Raw genomic sequence first — 16659 nt, 5'->3', positions numbered from 1 at the left:
CATTGTTAAAATCTACATTTAGCTCTTTCTTAATTTGTTTCTTGCTGTTACAGCTAATGAAGATTGAATCTGAAAGACTCAGCAGATGAATTACAGAGTATTTGAACTGAAACCTGGTCAACTGCTTGGAAGATAGCTATGCTCACAAGTATACCACCAGCACTCACGTGATTCACTGTGGCCTGGCAACATCGACCCGTCAATCCATGTCCTCACCGTCATTGCTGGCGACTGCAAAACAATGTCTTGAAATAAATGGCTCGTTGGTCTAGGGGTATGATTCTCGCTTCGGGTGCGAGAGGTCCCGGGTTCAAATCCCGGATGAGCCCTTTAAAGAGCCTTTAACAATCTGAGACAGGCGGATCTTGGGCAACTGGTTGGAGGGACGACTTCCACCACTGGAGTGCAGGACCAGGTGGATGAGTGAATAAGGCAATGGACTGCTAATCCATTGTGCTCTGCACTAGTAGGCTTCAGCATTGCACAACATTTATTAATTTCTTCCTTGGTTAAAAAATCTGTAATTTTACCGGGACATAGGTTACCTTCAGACGAGTCCCGTGACATTTGTGGGGGTCGTAGAGCAAAACTGAGAACAGCATTGTGTTTGCGAGAGTCTCCCCTTTCCATAGAATGGTCAAACTATGTTGTAGGTCAAACCCTTCGGAAGCTACAGACATTTGTATGAGAAGACTGATTTCCCGGGATGTGTCATGTTTTGACAAATATTGCTCTCGCTCTGCCACATTTCACCAAAGATGCAGAGGTGTGACATCAGCAGTTATGGTAGCATTGAGAAGCATCCAGTGCAAAATACGTGACATTTCTAGTTTAATACTGACAGATTCCAATGTTTTTTTATTTTTTATTCACATACCGGTGCGTCAATCAGATCAAATGAAATGAGATCCAATAGATTTTGATGCCTACTTTTTCATTGTTAAAATCTACATTTAGCTCTTTCTTAATTTGTTTCTTGCTGTTACAGCTAATGAAGATTGAATCTGAAAGACTCAGCAGATGAATTACAGAGTATTTGAACTGAAACCTGGTCAACTGCTTGGAAGATAGCTATGCTCACAAGTATACCACCAGCACTCACGTGATTCACTGTGGCCTGGCAACATCGACCCGTCAATCCATGTCCTCACCGTCATTGCTGGCGACTGCAAAACAATGTCTTGAAATAAATGGCTCGTTGGTCTAGGGGTATGATTCTCGCTTCGGGTGCGAGAGGTCCCGGGTTCAAATCCCGGATGAGCCCTTTTAAAGAGCCTTTAACAATCTGAGACAGGCGGATCTTGGGCAACTGGTTGGAGGGACGACTTCCACCACTGGAGTGCAGGACCAGGTGGATGAGTGAATAAGGCAATGGACTGCTAATCCATTGTGCTCTGCACTATAGGCTTCAGCATTGCACAACATTTATTAATTTCTTCCTTGGTTAAAAAATCTGTAATTTTACCGGGACATAGGTTACCTTCAGACGAGTCCCGTGACATTTGTGGGGGTCGTAGAGCAAAACTGAGAACAGCATTGTGTTTGCGAGAGTCTCCCCTTTCCATAGAATGGTCAAACTATGTTGTAGGTCAAACCCTTCGGAAGCTACAGACATTTGTATGAGAAGACTGATTTCCCGGGATGTGTCATGTTTTGTCAAATATTGCTCTCGCTCTGCCACATTTCACCAAAGATGCAGAGGTGTGACATCAGCAGTTATGGTAGCATTGAGAAGCATCCAGTGCAAAATACGTGACATTTCTAGTTTAATACTGACAGATTCCAATGTTTTTTATTTTTTATTCACATACCGGTGCGTCAATCGGATCAAATGAAATGAGATCCAATAGATTTTGATGCCTACTTTTCATTGTTAAAATCTACATTTAGCTCTTTCTTAATTTGTTTCTTGCTGTTACAGCTAATGAAGATTGAATCTGAAAGACTCAGCAGATGAATTACAGAGTATTTGAACTGAAACCTGGTCAACTGCTTGGAAGATAGCTATGCTCACAAGTATACCACCAGCACTCACGTGATTCACTGTGGCCTGGCAACATCGACCCGTCAATCCATGTCCTCACCGTCATTGCTGGCGACTGCAAAACAATGTCTTGAAATAAATGGCTCGTTGGTCTAGGGGTATGATTCTCGCTTCGGGTGCGAGAGGTCCCGGGTTCAAATCCCGGATGAGCCCTTTTAAAGAGCCTTTAACAATCTGAGACAGGCGGATCTTGGGCAACTGGTTGGAGGGACGACTTCCACCACTGGAGTGCAGGACCAGGTGGATGAGTGAATAAGGCAATGGACTGCTAATCCATTGTGCTCTGCACTAGTAGGCTTCAGCATCGCACAACATTTATTAATTTCTTCCTTGGTTAAAAAATCTGTAATTTTACCGGGACATAGGTTACCTTCAGACGAGTCCCGTGACATTTGTGGGGGTCGTAGAGCAAAACTGAGAACAGCATTGTGTTTGCGAGAGTCTCCCCTTTCCATAGAATGGTCAAACTATGTTGTAGGTCAAACCCTTCGGAAGCTACAGACATTTGTATGAGAAGACTGATTTCCCGGGATGTGTCATGTTTTGTCAAATATTGCTCTCGCTCTGCCACATTTCACCAAAGATGCAGAGGTGTGACATCAGCAGTTATGGTAGCATTGAGAAGCATCCAGTGCAAAATACGTGACATTTCTAGTTTAATACTGACAGATTCCAATGTTTTTTTTTTTTTATTCACATACCGGTGCGTCAATCGGATCAAATGAAATGAGATCCAATAGATTTTGATGCCTACTTTTTCATTGTTAAAATCTACATTTAGCTCTTTCTTAATTTGTTTCTTGCTGTTACAGCTAATGAAGATTGAATCTGAAAGACTCAGCAGATGAATTACAGAGTATTTGAACTGAAACCTGGTCAACTGCTTGGAAGATAGCTATGCTCACAAGTATACCACCAGCACTCACGTGATTCACTGTGGCCTGGCAACATCGACCCGTCAATCCATGTCCTCACCGTCATTGCTGGCGACTGCAAAACAATGTCTTGAAATAAATGGCTCGTTGGTCTAGGGGTATGATTCTCGCTTCGGGTGCGAGAGGTCCCGGGTTCAAATCCCGGATGAGCCCTTTTAAAGAGCCTTTAACAATCTGAGACAGGCGGATCTTGGGCAACTGGTTGGAGGGACGACTTCCACCACTGGAGTGCAGGACCAGGTGGATGAGTGAATAAGGCAATGGACTGCTAATCCATTGTGCTCTGCACTAGTAGGCTTCAGCATTGCACAACATTTATTAATTTCTTCCTTGGTTAAAAAATCTGTAATTTTACCGGGACATAGGTTACCTTCAGACGAGTCCCGTGACATTTGTGGGGGTCGTAGAGCAAAACTGAGAACAGCATTGTGTTTGCGAGAGTCTCCCCTTTCCATAGAATGGTCAAACTATGTTGTAGGTCAAACCCTTCGGAAGCTACAGACATTTGTATGAGAAGACTGATTTCCCGGGATGTGTCATGTTTTGTCAAATATTGCTCTCGCTCTGCCACATTTCACCAAAGATGCAGAGGTGTGACATCAGCAGTTATGGTAGCATTGAGAAGCATCCAGTGCAAAATACGTGACATTTCTAGTTTAATACTGACAGATTCCAATGTTTTTTTTTTTTATTCACATACCGGTGCGTCAATCGGATCAAATGAAATGAGATCCAATAGATTTTGATGCCTACTTTTTCATTGTTAAAATCTACATTTAGCTCTTTCTTAATTTGTTTCTTGCTGTTACAGCTAATGAAGATTGAATCTGAAAGACTCAGCAGATGAATTACAGAGTATTTGAACTGAAACCTGGTCAACTGCTTGGAAGATAGCTATGCTCACAAGTATACCACCAGCACTCACGTGATTCACTGTGGCCTGGCAACATCGACCCGTCAATCCATGTCCTCACCGTCATTGCTGGCGACTGCAAAACAATGTCTTGAAATAAATGGCTCGTTGGTCTAGGGGTATGATTCTCGCTTCGGGTGCGAGAGGTCCCGGGTTCAAATCCCGGATGAGCCCTTTTAAAGAGCCTTTAACAATCTGAGACAGGCGGATCTTGGGCAACTGGTTGGAGGGACGACTTCCACCACTGGAGTGCAGGACCAGGTGGATGAGTGAATAAGGCAATGGACTGCTAATCCATTGTGCTCTGCACTATAGGCTTCAGCATTGCACAACATTTATTAATTTCTTCCTTGGTTAAAAAATCTGTAATTTTACCGGGACATAGGTTACCTTCAGACGAGTCCCGTGACATTTGTGGGGGTCGTAGAGCAAAACTGAGAACAGCATTGTGTTTGCGAGAGTCTCCCCTTTCCATAGAATGGTCAAACTATGTTGTAGGTCAAACCCTTCGGAAGCTACAGACATTTGTATGAGAAGACTGATTTCCCGGGATGTGTCATGTTTTGACAAATATTGCTCTCGCTCTGCCACATTTCACCAAAGATGCAGAGGTGTGACATCAGCAGTTATGGTAGCATTGAGAAGCATCCAGTGCAAAATACGTGACATTTCTAGTTTAATACTGACAGATTCCAATGTTTTTTTTATTTTTATTCACATACCGGTGCGTCAATCGGATCAAATGAAATGAGATCCAATAGATTTTGATGCCTACTTTTTCATTGTTAAAATCTACATTTAGCTCTTTCTTAATTTGTTTCTTGCTGTTACAGCTAATGAAGATTGAATCTGAAAGACTCAGCAGATGAATTACAGAGTATTTGAACTGAAACCTGGTCAACTGCTTGGAAGATAGCTATGCTCACAAGTATACCACCAGCACTCACGTGATTCACTGTGGCCTGGCAACATCGACCCGTCAATCCATGTCCTCACCGTCATTGCTGGCGACTGCAAAACAATGTCTTGAAATAAATGGCTCGTTGGTCTAGGGGTATGATTCTCGCTTCGGGTGCGAGAGGTCCCGGGTTCAAATCCCGGATGAGCCCTTTTAAAGAGCCTTTAACAATCTGAGACAGGCGGATCTTGGGCAACTGGTTGGAGGGACGACTTCCACCACTGGAGTGCAGGACCAGGTGGATGAGTGAATAAGGCAATGGACTGCTAATCCATTGTGCTCTGCACTAGTAGGCTTCAGCATTGCACAACATTTATTAATTTCTTCCTTGGTTAAAAAATCTGTAATTTTACCGGGACATAGGTTACCTTCAGACGAGTCCCGTGACATTTGTGGGGGTCGTAGAGCAAAACTGAGAACAGCATTGTGTTTGCGAGAGTCTCCCCTTTCCATAGAATGGTCAAACTATGTTGTAGGTCAAACCCTTCGGAAGCTACAGACATTTGTATGAGAAGACTGATTTCCCGGGATGTGTCATGTTTTGTACAAATATTGCTCTCGCTCTGCCACATTTCACCAAAGATGCAGAGGTGTGACATCAGCAGTTATGGTAGCATTGAGAAGCATCCAGTGCAAAATACGTGACATTTCTAGTTTAATACTGACAGATTCCAATGTTTTTTTTTTTTATTCACATACCGGTGCGTCAATCGGATCAAATGAAATGAGATCCAATAGATTTTGATGCCTACTTTTTCATTGTTAAAATCTACATTTAGCTCTTTCTTAATTTGTTTCTTGCTGTTACAGCTAATGAAGATTGAATCTGAAAGACTCAGCAGATGAATTACAGAGTATTTGAACTGAAACCTGGTCAACTGCTTGGAAGATAGCTATGCTCACAAGTATACCACCAGCACTCACGTGATTCACTGTGGCCTGGCAACATCGACCCGTCAATCCATGTCCTCACCGTCATTGCTGGCGACTGCAAAACAATGTCTTGAAATAAATGGCTCGTTGGTCTAGGGGTATGATTCTCGCTTCGGGTGCGAGAGGTCCCGGGTTCAAATCCCGGATGAGCCCTTTTAAAGAGCCTTTAACAATCTGAGACAGGCGGATCTTGGGCAACTGGTTGGAGGGACGACTTCCACCACTGGAGTGCAGGACCAGGTGGATGAGTGAATAAGGCAATGGACTGCTAATCCATTGTGCTCTGCACTAGTAGGCTTCAGCATTGCACAACATTTATTAATTTCTTCCTTGGTTAAAAAATCTGTAATTTTACCGGGACATAGGTTACCTTCAGACGAGTCCCGTGACATTTGTGGGGGTCGTAGAGCAAAACTGAGAACAGCATTGTGTTTGCGAGAGTCTCCCCTTTCCATAGAATGGTCAAACTATGTTGTAGGTCAAACCCTTCGGAAGCTACAGACATTTGTATGAGAAGACTGATTTCCCGGGATGTGTCATGTTTTGTCAAATATTGCTCTCGCTCTGCCACATTTCACCAAAGATGCAGAGGTGTGACATCAGCAGTTATGGTAGCATTGAGAAGCATCCAGTGCAAAATACGTGACATTTCTAGTTTAATACTGACAGATTCCAATGTTTTTTTTTTTTATTCACATACCGGTGCGTCAATCGGATCAAATGAAATGAGATCCAATAGATTTTGATGCCTACTTTTTCATTGTTAAAATCTACATTTAGCTCTTTCTTAATTTGTTTCTTGCTGTTACAGCTAATGAAGATTGAATCTGAAAGACTCAGCAGATGAATTACAGAGTATTTGAACTGAAACCTGGTCAACTGCTTGGAAGATAGCTATGCTCACAAGTATACCACCAGCACTCACGTGATTCACTGTGGCCTGGCAACATCGACCCGTCAATCCATGTCCTCACCGTCATTGCTGGCGACTGCAAAACAATGTCTTGAAATAAATGGCTCGTTGGTCTAGGGGTATGATTCTCGCTTCGGGTGCGAGAGGTCCCGGGTTCAAATCCCGGATGAGCCCTTTTAAAGAGCCTTTAACAATCTGAGACAGGCGGATCTTGGGCAACTGGTTGGAGGGACGACTTCCACCACTGGAGTGCAGGACCAGGTGGATGAGTGAATAAGGCAATGGACTGCTAATCCATTGTGCTCTGCACTAGTAGGCTTCAGCATTGCACAACATTTATTAATTTCTTCCTTGGTTAAAAAATCTGTAATTTTACCGGGACATAGGTTACCTTCAGACGAGTCCCGTGACATTTGTGGGGGTCGTAGAGCAAAACTGAGAACAGCATTGTGTTTGCGAGAGTCTCCCCTTTCCATAGAATGGTCAAACTATGTTGTAGGTCAAACCCTTCGGAAGCTACAGACATTTGTATGAGAAGACTGATTTCCCGGGATGTGTCATGTTTTGTCAAATATTGCTCTCGCTCTGCCACATTTCACCAAAGATGCAGAGGTGTGACATCAGCAGTTATGGTAGCATTGAGAAGCATCCAGTGCAAAATACGTGACATTTCTAGTTTAATACTGACAGATTCCAATGTTGTTTTTTTTTTATTCACATACCGGTGCGTCAATCGGATCAAATGAAATGAGATCCAATAGATTTTGATGCCTACTTTTTCATTGTTAAAATCTACATTTAGCTCTTTCTTAATTTGTTTCTTGCTGTTACAGCTAATGAAGATTGAATCTGAAAGACTCAGCAGATGAATTACAGAGTATTTGAACTGAAACCTGGTCAACTGCTTGGAAGATAGCTATGCTCACAAGTATACCACCAGCACTCACGTGATTCACTGTGGCCTGGCAACATCGACCCGTCAATCCATGTCCTCACCGTCATTGCTGGCGACTGCAAAACAATGTCTTGAAATAAATGGCTCGTTGGTCTAGGGGTATGATTCTCGCTTCGGGTGCGAGAGGTCCCGGGTTCAAATCCCGGATGAGCCCTTTTAAAGAGCCTTTAACAATCTGAGACAGGCGGATCTTGGGCAACTGGTTGGAGGGACGACTTCCACCACTGGAGTGCAGGACCAGGTGGATGAGTGAATAAGGCAATGGACTGCTAATCCATTGTGCTCTGCACTATAGGCTTCAGCATTGCACAACATTTATTAATTTCTTCCTTGGTTAAAAAATCTGTAATTTTACCGGGACATAGGTTACCTTCAGACGAGTCCCGTGACATTTGTGGGGGTCGTAGAGCAAAACTGAGAACAGCATTGTGTTTGCGAGAGTCTCCCCTTTCCATAGAATGGTCAAACTATGTTGTAGGTCAAACCCTTCGGAAGCTACAGACATTTGTATGAGAAGACTGATTTCCCGGGATGTGTCATGTTTTGTCAAATATTGCTCTCGCTCTGCCACATTTCACCAAAGATGCAGAGGTGTGACATCAGCAGTTATGGTAGCATTGAGAAGCATCCAGTGCAAAATACGTGACATTTCTAGTTTAATACTGACAGATTCCAATGTTTTTTTTTTTTTATTCACATACCGGTGCGTCAATCGGATCAAATGAAATGAGATCCAATAGATTTTGATGCCTACTTTTTCATTGTTAAAATCTACATTTAGCTCTTTCTTAATTTGTTTCTTGCTGTTACAGCTAATGAAGATTGAATCTGAAAGACTCAGCAGATGAATTACAGAGTATTTGAACTGAAACCTGGTCAACTGCTTGGAAGATAGCTATGCTCACAAGTATACCACCAGCACTCACGTGATTCACTGTGGCCTGGCAACATCGACCCGTCAATCCATGTCCTCACCGTCATTGCTGGCGACTGCAAAACAATGTCTTGAAATAAATGGCTCGTTGGTCTAGGGGTATGATTCTCGCTTCGGGTGCGAGAGGTCCCGGGTTCAAATCCCGGATGAGCCCTTTTAAAGAGCCTTTAACAATCTGAGACAGGCGGATCTTGGGCAACTGGTTGGAGGGACGACTTCCACCACTGGAGTGCAGGACCAGGTGGATGAGTGAATAAGGCAATGGACTGCTAATCCATTGTGCTCTGCACTAGTGGCTTCAGCATTGCACAACATTTATTAATTTCTTCCTTGGTTAAAAAATCTGTAATTTTACCGGGACATAGGTTACCTTCAGACGAGTCCCGTGACATTTGTGGGGGTCGTAGAGCAAAACTGAGAACAGCATTGTGTTTGCGAGAGTCTCCCCTTTCCATAGAATGGTCAAACTATGTTGTAGGTCAAACCCTTCGGAAGCTACAGACATTTGTATGAGAAGACTGATTTCCCGGGATGTGTCATGTTTTGTCAAATATTGCTCTCGCTCTGCCACATTTCACCAAAGATGCAGAGGTGTGACATCAGCAGTTATGGTAGCATTGAGAAGCATCCAGTGCAAAATACGTGACATTTCTAGTTTAATACTGACAGATTCCAATGTTTTTTTTTTTTATTCACATACCGGTGCGTCAATCGGATCAAATGAAATGAGATCCAATAGATTTTGATGCCTACTTTTTCATTGTTAAAATCTACATTTAGCTCTTTCTTAATTTGTTTCTTGCTGTTACAGCTAATGAAGATTGAATCTGAAAGACTCAGCAGATGAATTACAGAGTATTTGAACTGAAACCTGGTCAACTGCTTGGAAGATAGCTATGCTCACAAGTATACCACCAGCACTCACGTGATTCACTGTGGCCTGGCAACATCGACCCGTCAATCCATGTCCTCACCGTCATTGCTGGCGACTGCAAAACAATGTCTTGAAATAAATGGCTCGTTGGTCTAGGGGTATGATTCTCGCTTCGGGTGCGAGAGGTCCCGGGTTCAAATCCCGGATGAGCCCTTTTAAAGAGCCTTTAACAATCTGAGACAGGCGGATCTTGGGCAACTGGTTGGAGGGACGACTTCCACCACTGGAGTGCAGGACCAGGTGGATGAGTGAATAAGGCAATGGACTGCTAATCCATTGTGCTCTGCACTATAGGCTTCAGCATTGCACAACATTTATTAATTTCTTCCTTGGTTAAAAAATCTGTAATTTTACCGGGACATAGGTTACCTTCAGACGAGTCCCGTGACATTTGTGGGGGTCGTAGAGCAAAACTGAGAACAGCATTGTGTTTGCGAGAGTCTCCCCTTTCCATAGAATGGTCAAACTATGTTGTAGGTCAAACCCTTCGGAAGCTACAGACATTTGTATGAGAAGACTGATTTCCCGGGATGTGTCATGTTTTGTCAAATATTGCTCTCGCTCTGCCACATTTCACCAAAGATGCAGAGGTGTGACATCAGCAGTTATGGTAGCATTGAGAAGCATCCAGTGCAAAATACGTGACATTTCTAGTTTAATACTGACAGATTCCAATGTTTTTTTTTTTTATTCACATACCGGTGCGTCAATCGGATCAAATGAAATGAGATCCAATAGATTTTGATGCCTACTTTTTCATTGTTAAAATCTACATTTAGCTCTTTCTTAATTTGTTTCTTGCTGTTACAGCTAATGAAGATTGAATCTGAAAGACTCAGCAGATGAATTACAGAGTATTTGAACTGAAACCTGGTCAACTGCTTGGAAGATAGCTATGCTCACAAGTATACCACCAGCACTCACGTGATTCACTGTGGCCTGGCAACATCGACCCGTCAATCCATGTCCTCACCGTCATTGCTGGCGACTGCAAAACAATGTCTTGAAATAAATGGCTCGTTGGTCTAGGGGTATGATTCTCGCTTCGGGTGCGAGAGGTCCCGGGTTCAAATCCCGGATGAGCCCTTTTAAAGAGCCTTTAACAATCTGAGACAGGCGGATCTTGGGCAACTGGTTGGAGGGACGACTTCCACCACTGGAGTGCAGGACCAGGTGGATGAGTGAATAAGGCAATGGACTGCTAATCCATTGTGCTCTGCACTATAGGCTTCAGCATTGCACAACATTTATTAATTTCTTCCTTGGTTAAAAAATCTGTAATTTTACCGGGACATAGGTTACCTTCAGACGAGTCCCGTGACATTTGTGGGGGTCGTAGAGCAAAACTGAGAACAGCATTGTGTTTGCGAGAGTCTCCCCTTTCCATAGAATGGTCAAACTATGTTGTAGGTCAAACCCTTCGGAAGCTACAGACATTTGTATGAGAAGACTGATTTCCCGGGATGTGTCATGTTTTGTCAAATATTGCTCTCGCTCTGCCACATTTCACCAAAGATGCAGAGGTGTGACATCAGCAGTTATGGTAGCATTGAGAAGCATCCAGTGCAAAATACGTGACATTTCTAGTTTAATACTGACAGATTCCAATGTTTTTTTTTTTTTATTCACATACCGGTGCGTCAATCGGATCAAATGAAATGAGATCCAATAGATTTTGATGCCTACTTTTTCATTGTTAAAATCTACATTTAGCTCTTTCTTAATTTGTTTCTTGCTGTTACAGCTAATGAAGATTGAATCTGAAAGACTCAGCAGATGAATTACAGAGTATTTGAACTGAAACCTGGTCAACTGCTTGGAAGATAGCTATGCTCACAAGTATACCACCAGCACTCACGTGATTCACTGTGGCCTGGCAACATCGACCCGTCAATCCATGTCCTCACCGTCATTGCTGGCGACTGCAAAACAATGTCTTGAAATAAATGGCTCGTTGGTCTAGGGGTATGATTCTCGCTTCGGGTGCGAGAGGTCCCGGGTTCAAATCCCGGATGAGCCCTTTTAAAGAGCCTTTAACAATCTGAGACAGGCGGATCTTGGGCAACTGGTTGGAGGGACGACTTCCACCACTGGAGTGCAGGACCAGGTGGATGAGTGAATAAGGCAATGGACTGCTAATCCATTGTGCTCTGCACTATAGGCTTCAGCATTGCACAACATTTATTAATTTCTTCCTTGGTTAAAAAATCTGTAATTTTACCGGGACATAGGTTACCTTCAGACGAGTCCCGTGACATTTGTGGGGGTCGTAGAGCAAAACTGAGAACAGCATTGTGTTTGCGAGAGTCTCCCCTTTCCATAGAATGGTCAAACTATGTTGTAGGTCAAACCCTTCGGAAGCTACAGACATTTGTATGAGAAGACTGATTTCCCGGGATGTGTCATGTTTTGTCAAATATTGCTCTCGCTCTGCCACATTTCACCAAAGATGCAGAGGTGTGACATCAGCAGTTATGGTAGCATTGAGAAGCATCCAGTGCAAAATACGTGACATTTCTAGTTTAATACTGACAGATTCCAATGTTTTTTTTTTTTATTCACATACCGGTGCGTCAATCGGATCAAATGAAATGAGATCCAATAGATTTTGATGCCTACTTTTTCATTGTTAAAATCTACATTTAGCTCTTTCTTAATTTGTTTCTTGCTGTTACAGCTAATGAAGATTGAATCTGAAAGACTCAGCAGATGAATTACAGAGTATTTGAACTGAAACCTGGTCAACTGCTTGGAAGATAGCTATGCTCACAAGTATACCACCAGCACTCACGTGATTCACTGTGGCCTGGCAACATCGACCCGTCAATCCATGTCCTCACCGTCATTGCTGGCGACTGCAAAACAATGTCTTGAAATAAATGGCTCGTTGGTCTAGGGGTATGATTCTCGCTTCGGGTGCGAGAGGTCCCGGGTTCAAATCCCGGATGAGCCCTTTTAAAGAGCCTTTAACAATCTGAGACAGGCGGATCTTGGGCAACTGGTTGGAGGGACGACTTCCACCACTGGAGTGCAGGACCAGGTGGATGAGTGAATAAGGCAATGGACTGCTAATCCATTGTGCTCTGCACTATAGGCTTCAGCATTGCACAACATTTATTAATTTCTTCCTTGGTTAAAAAATCTGTAATTTTACCGGGACATAGGTTACCTTCAGACGAGTCCCGTGACATTTGTGGGGGTCGTAGAGCAAAACTGAGAACAGCATTGTGTTTGCGAGAGTCTCCCCTTTCCATAGAATGGTCAAACTATGTTGTAGGTCAAACCCTTCGGAAGCTACAGACATTTGTATGAGAAGACTGATTTCCCGGGATGTGTCATGTTTTGTCAAATATTGCTCTCGCTCTGCCACATTTCACCAAAGATGCAGAGGTGTGACATCAGCAGTTATGGTAGCATTGAGAAGCATCCAGTGCAAAATACGTGACATTTCTAGTTTAATACTGACAGATTCCAATGTTTTTTTTTTTTATTCACATACCGGTGCGTCAATCGGATCAAATGAAATGAGATCCAATAGATTTTGATGCCTACTTTTTCATTGTTAAAATCTACATTTAGCTCTTTCTTAATTTGTTTCTTGCTGTTACAGCTAATGAAGATTGAATCTGAAAGACTCAGCAGATGAATTACAGAGTATTTGAACTGAAACCTGGTCAACTGCTTGGAAGATAGCTATGCTCACAAGTATACCACCAGCACTCACGTGATTCACTGTGGCCTGGCAACATCGACCCGTCAATCCATGTCCTCACCGTCATTGCTGGCGACTGCAAAACAATGTCTTGAAATAAATGGCTCGTTGGTCTAGGGGTATGATTCTCGCTTCGGGTGCGAGAGGTCCCGGGTTCAAATCCCGGATGAGCCCTTTTAAAGAGCCTTTAACAATCTGAGACAGGCGGATCTTGGGCAACTGGTTGGAGGGACGACTTCCACCACTGGAGTGCAGGACCAGGTGGATGAGTGAATAAGGCAATGGACTGCTAATCCATTGTGCTCTGCACTATAGGCTTCAGCATTGCACAACATTTATTAATTTCTTCCTTGGTTAAAAAATCTGTAATTTTACCGGGACATAGGTTACCTTCAGACGAGTCCCGTGACATTTGTGGGGGTCGTAGAGCAAAACTGAGAACAGCATTGTGTTTGCGAGAGTCTCCCCTTTCCATAGAATGGTCAAACTATGTTGTAGGTCAAACCCTTCGGAAGCTACAGACATTTGTATGAGAAGACTGATTTCCCGGGATGTGTCATGTTTTGTCAAATATTGCTCTCGCTCTGCCACATTTCACCAAAGATGCAGAGGTGTGACATCAGCAGTTATGGTAGCATTGAGAAGCATCCAGTGCAAAATACGTGACATTTCTAGTTTAATACTGACAGATTCCAATGTTGTTTTTTTTTATTCACATACCGGTGCGTCAATCGGATCAAATGAAATGAGATCCAATAGATTTTGATGCCTACTTTTTCATTGTTAAAATCTACATTTAGCTCTTTCTTAATTTGTTTCTTGCTGTTACAGCTAATGAAGATTGAATCTGAAAGACTCAGCAGATGAATTACAGAGTATTTGAACTGAAACCTGGTCAACTGCTTGGAAGATAGCTATGCTCACAAGTATACCACCAGCACTCACGTGATTCACTGTGGCCTGGCAACATCGACCCGTCAATCCATGTCCTCACCGTCATTGCTGGCGACTGCAAAACAATGTCTTGAAATAAATGGCTCGTTGGTCTAGGGGTATGATTCTCGCTTCGGGTGCGAGAGGTCCCGGGTTCAAATCCCGGATGAGCCCTTTTAAAGAGCCTTTAACAATCTGAGACAGGCGGATCTTGGGCAACTGGTTGGAGGGACGACTTCCACCACTGGAGTGCAGGACCAGGTGGATGAGTGAATAAGGCAATGGACTGCTAATCCATTGTGCTCTGCACTATAGGCTTCAGCATTGCACAACATTTATTAATTTCTTCCTTGGTTAAAAAATCTGTAATTTTACCGGGACATAGGTTACCTTCAGACGAGTCCCGTGACATTTGTGGGGGTCGTAGAGCAAAACTGAGAACAGCATTGTGTTTGCGAGAGTCTCCCCTTTCCATAGAATGGTCAAACTATGTTGTAGGTCAAACCCTTCGGAAGCTACAGACATTTGTATGAGAAGACTGATTTCCCGGGATGTGTCATGTTTTGTCAAATATTGCTCTCGCTCTGCCACATTTCACCAAAGATGCAGAGGTGTGACATCAGCAGTTATGGTAGCATTGAGAAGCATCCAGTGCAAAATACGTGACATTTCTAGTTTAATACTGACAGATTCCAATGTTTTTTTTTTTTATTCACATACCGGTGCGTCAATCGGATCAAATGAAATGAGATCCAATAGATTTTGATGCCTACTTTTTCATTGTTAAAATCTACATTTAGCTCTTTCTTAATTTGTTTCTTGCTGTTACAGCTAATGAAGATTGAATCTGAAAGACTCAGCAGATGAATTACAGAGTATTTGAACTGAAACCTGGTCAACTGCTTGGAAGATAGCTATGCTCACAAGTATACCACCAGCACTCACGTGATTCACTGTGGCCTGGCAACATCGACCCGTCAATCCATGTCCTCACCGTCATTGCTGGCGACTGCAAAACAATGTCTTGAAATAAATGGCTCGTTGGTCTAGGGGTATGATTCTCGCTTCGGGTGCGAGAGGTCCCGGGTTCAAATCCCGGATGAGCCCTTTTAAAGAGCCTTTAACAATCTGAGACAGGCGGATCTTGGGCAACTGGTTGGAGGGACGACTTCCACCACTGGAGTGCAGGACCAGGTGGATGAGTGAATAAGGCAATGGACTGCTAATCCATTGTGCTCTGCACTATAGGCTTCAGCATTGCACAACATTTATTAATTTCTTCCTTGGTTAAAAAATCTGTAATTTTACCGGGACATAGGTTACCTTCAGACGAGTCCCGTGACATTTGTGGGGGTCGTAGAGCAAAACTGAGAACAGCATTGTGTTTGCGAGAGTCTCCCCTTTCCATAGAATGGTCAAACTATGTTGTAGGTCAAACCCTTCGGAAGCTACAGACATTTGTATGAGAAGACTGATTTCCCGGGATGTGTCATGTTTTGTCAAATATTGCTCTCGCTCTGCCACATTTCACCAAAGATGCAGAGGTGTGACATCAGCAGTTATGGTAGCATTGAGAAGCATCCAGTGCAAAATACGTGACATTTCTAGTTTAATACTGACAGATTCCAATGTTTTTTTTTTTTATTCACATACCGGTGCGTCAATCGGATCAAATGAAATGAGATCCAATAGATTTTGATGCCTACTTTTTCATTGTTAAAATCTACATTTAGCTCTTTCTTAATTTGTTTCTTGCTGTTACAGCTAATGAAGATTGAATCTGAAAGACTCAGCAGATGAATTACAGAGTATTTGAACTGAAACCTGGTCAACTGCTTGGAAGATAGCTATGCTCACAAGTATACCACCAGCACTCACGTGATTCACTGTGGCCTGGCAACATCGACCCGTCAATCCATGTCCTCACCGTCATTGCTGGCGACTGCAAAACAATGTCTTGAAATAAATGGCTCGTTGGTCTAGGGGTATGATTCTCGCTTCGGGTGCGAGAGGTCCCGGGTTCAAATCCCGGATGAGCCCTTTTAAAGAGCCTTTAACAATCTGAGACAGGCGGATCTTGGGCAACTGGTTGGAGGGACGACTTCCACCACTGGAGTGCAGGACCAGGTGGATGAGTGAATAAGGCAATGGACTGCTAATCCATTGTGCTCTGCACTATAGGCTTCAGCATTGCACAACATTTATTAATTTCTTCCTTGGTTAAAAAATCTGTAATTTTACCGGGACATAGGTTACCTTCAGACGAGTCCCGTGACATTTGTGGGGGTCGTAGAGCAAAACTGAGAACAGCATTGTGTTTGCGAGAGTCTCCCCTTTCCATAGAATGGTCAAACTATGTTGTAGGTCAAACCCTTCGGAAGCTACAGACATTTGTATGAGAAGACTGATTTCCCGGGATGTGTCATGTTTTGTCAAATATTGCTCTCGCTCTGCCACATTTCACCAAAGATGCAGAGGTGTGACATCAGCAGTTA

General features: G+C 43.2%; 18 non-coding genes across 18 annotated transcripts; all 18 read left to right on the top strand.

The window, feature by feature from the left end:
• The first annotated feature begins 257 nt into the window (after positions 1-257).
• trnap-cgg (transfer RNA proline (anticodon CGG)) lies at positions 258-329 on the top strand. Its single transcript has one exon. It is a non-coding gene; the product is annotated as a tRNA-Pro (tRNA).
• An 863-nt stretch (positions 330-1192) lies between these two features.
• On the top strand, positions 1193-1264 carry trnap-cgg (transfer RNA proline (anticodon CGG)). The gene has a single exon. It is a non-coding gene; the product is annotated as a tRNA-Pro (tRNA).
• Positions 1265-2125: 861 nt separating this feature from the next.
• On the top strand, positions 2126-2197 carry trnap-cgg (transfer RNA proline (anticodon CGG)). Its single transcript has one exon. It is a non-coding gene; the product is annotated as a tRNA-Pro (tRNA).
• Positions 2198-3060: 863 nt separating this feature from the next.
• Positions 3061-3132, top strand: trnap-cgg (transfer RNA proline (anticodon CGG)). The gene has a single exon. It is a non-coding gene; the product is annotated as a tRNA-Pro (tRNA).
• An 862-nt stretch (positions 3133-3994) lies between these two features.
• On the top strand, positions 3995-4066 carry trnap-cgg (transfer RNA proline (anticodon CGG)). The gene has a single exon. It is a non-coding gene; the product is annotated as a tRNA-Pro (tRNA).
• Positions 4067-4929: 863 nt separating this feature from the next.
• Positions 4930-5001, top strand: trnap-cgg (transfer RNA proline (anticodon CGG)). The gene has a single exon. It is a non-coding gene; the product is annotated as a tRNA-Pro (tRNA).
• Positions 5002-5864: 863 nt separating this feature from the next.
• Positions 5865-5936, top strand: trnap-cgg (transfer RNA proline (anticodon CGG)). Its single transcript has one exon. It is a non-coding gene; the product is annotated as a tRNA-Pro (tRNA).
• An 862-nt stretch (positions 5937-6798) lies between these two features.
• trnap-cgg (transfer RNA proline (anticodon CGG)) lies at positions 6799-6870 on the top strand. Its single transcript has one exon. It is a non-coding gene; the product is annotated as a tRNA-Pro (tRNA).
• An 863-nt stretch (positions 6871-7733) lies between these two features.
• Positions 7734-7805, top strand: trnap-cgg (transfer RNA proline (anticodon CGG)). Its single transcript has one exon. It is a non-coding gene; the product is annotated as a tRNA-Pro (tRNA).
• An 862-nt stretch (positions 7806-8667) lies between these two features.
• On the top strand, positions 8668-8739 carry trnap-cgg (transfer RNA proline (anticodon CGG)). Its single transcript has one exon. It is a non-coding gene; the product is annotated as a tRNA-Pro (tRNA).
• An 861-nt stretch (positions 8740-9600) lies between these two features.
• trnap-cgg (transfer RNA proline (anticodon CGG)) lies at positions 9601-9672 on the top strand. The gene has a single exon. It is a non-coding gene; the product is annotated as a tRNA-Pro (tRNA).
• Positions 9673-10533: 861 nt separating this feature from the next.
• Positions 10534-10605, top strand: trnap-cgg (transfer RNA proline (anticodon CGG)). The gene has a single exon. It is a non-coding gene; the product is annotated as a tRNA-Pro (tRNA).
• Positions 10606-11467: 862 nt separating this feature from the next.
• trnap-cgg (transfer RNA proline (anticodon CGG)) lies at positions 11468-11539 on the top strand. Its single transcript has one exon. It is a non-coding gene; the product is annotated as a tRNA-Pro (tRNA).
• An 861-nt stretch (positions 11540-12400) lies between these two features.
• trnap-cgg (transfer RNA proline (anticodon CGG)) lies at positions 12401-12472 on the top strand. The gene has a single exon. It is a non-coding gene; the product is annotated as a tRNA-Pro (tRNA).
• An 861-nt stretch (positions 12473-13333) lies between these two features.
• On the top strand, positions 13334-13405 carry trnap-cgg (transfer RNA proline (anticodon CGG)). The gene has a single exon. It is a non-coding gene; the product is annotated as a tRNA-Pro (tRNA).
• Positions 13406-14266: 861 nt separating this feature from the next.
• Positions 14267-14338, top strand: trnap-cgg (transfer RNA proline (anticodon CGG)). The gene has a single exon. It is a non-coding gene; the product is annotated as a tRNA-Pro (tRNA).
• An 861-nt stretch (positions 14339-15199) lies between these two features.
• trnap-cgg (transfer RNA proline (anticodon CGG)) lies at positions 15200-15271 on the top strand. The gene has a single exon. It is a non-coding gene; the product is annotated as a tRNA-Pro (tRNA).
• An 861-nt stretch (positions 15272-16132) lies between these two features.
• trnap-cgg (transfer RNA proline (anticodon CGG)) lies at positions 16133-16204 on the top strand. Its single transcript has one exon. It is a non-coding gene; the product is annotated as a tRNA-Pro (tRNA).
• The last annotated feature ends 455 nt before the right edge of the window (positions 16205-16659 follow it).

This window comes from Oncorhynchus kisutch, unplaced genomic scaffold, assembly GCF_002021735.2.
Source record: "Oncorhynchus kisutch isolate 150728-3 unplaced genomic scaffold, Okis_V2 scaffold1997, whole genome shotgun sequence".
NCBI lineage: Eukaryota > Metazoa > Chordata > Actinopteri > Salmoniformes > Salmonidae > Oncorhynchus > Oncorhynchus kisutch.
This window is presented reverse-complemented; position numbering and strand designations above follow the sequence as displayed.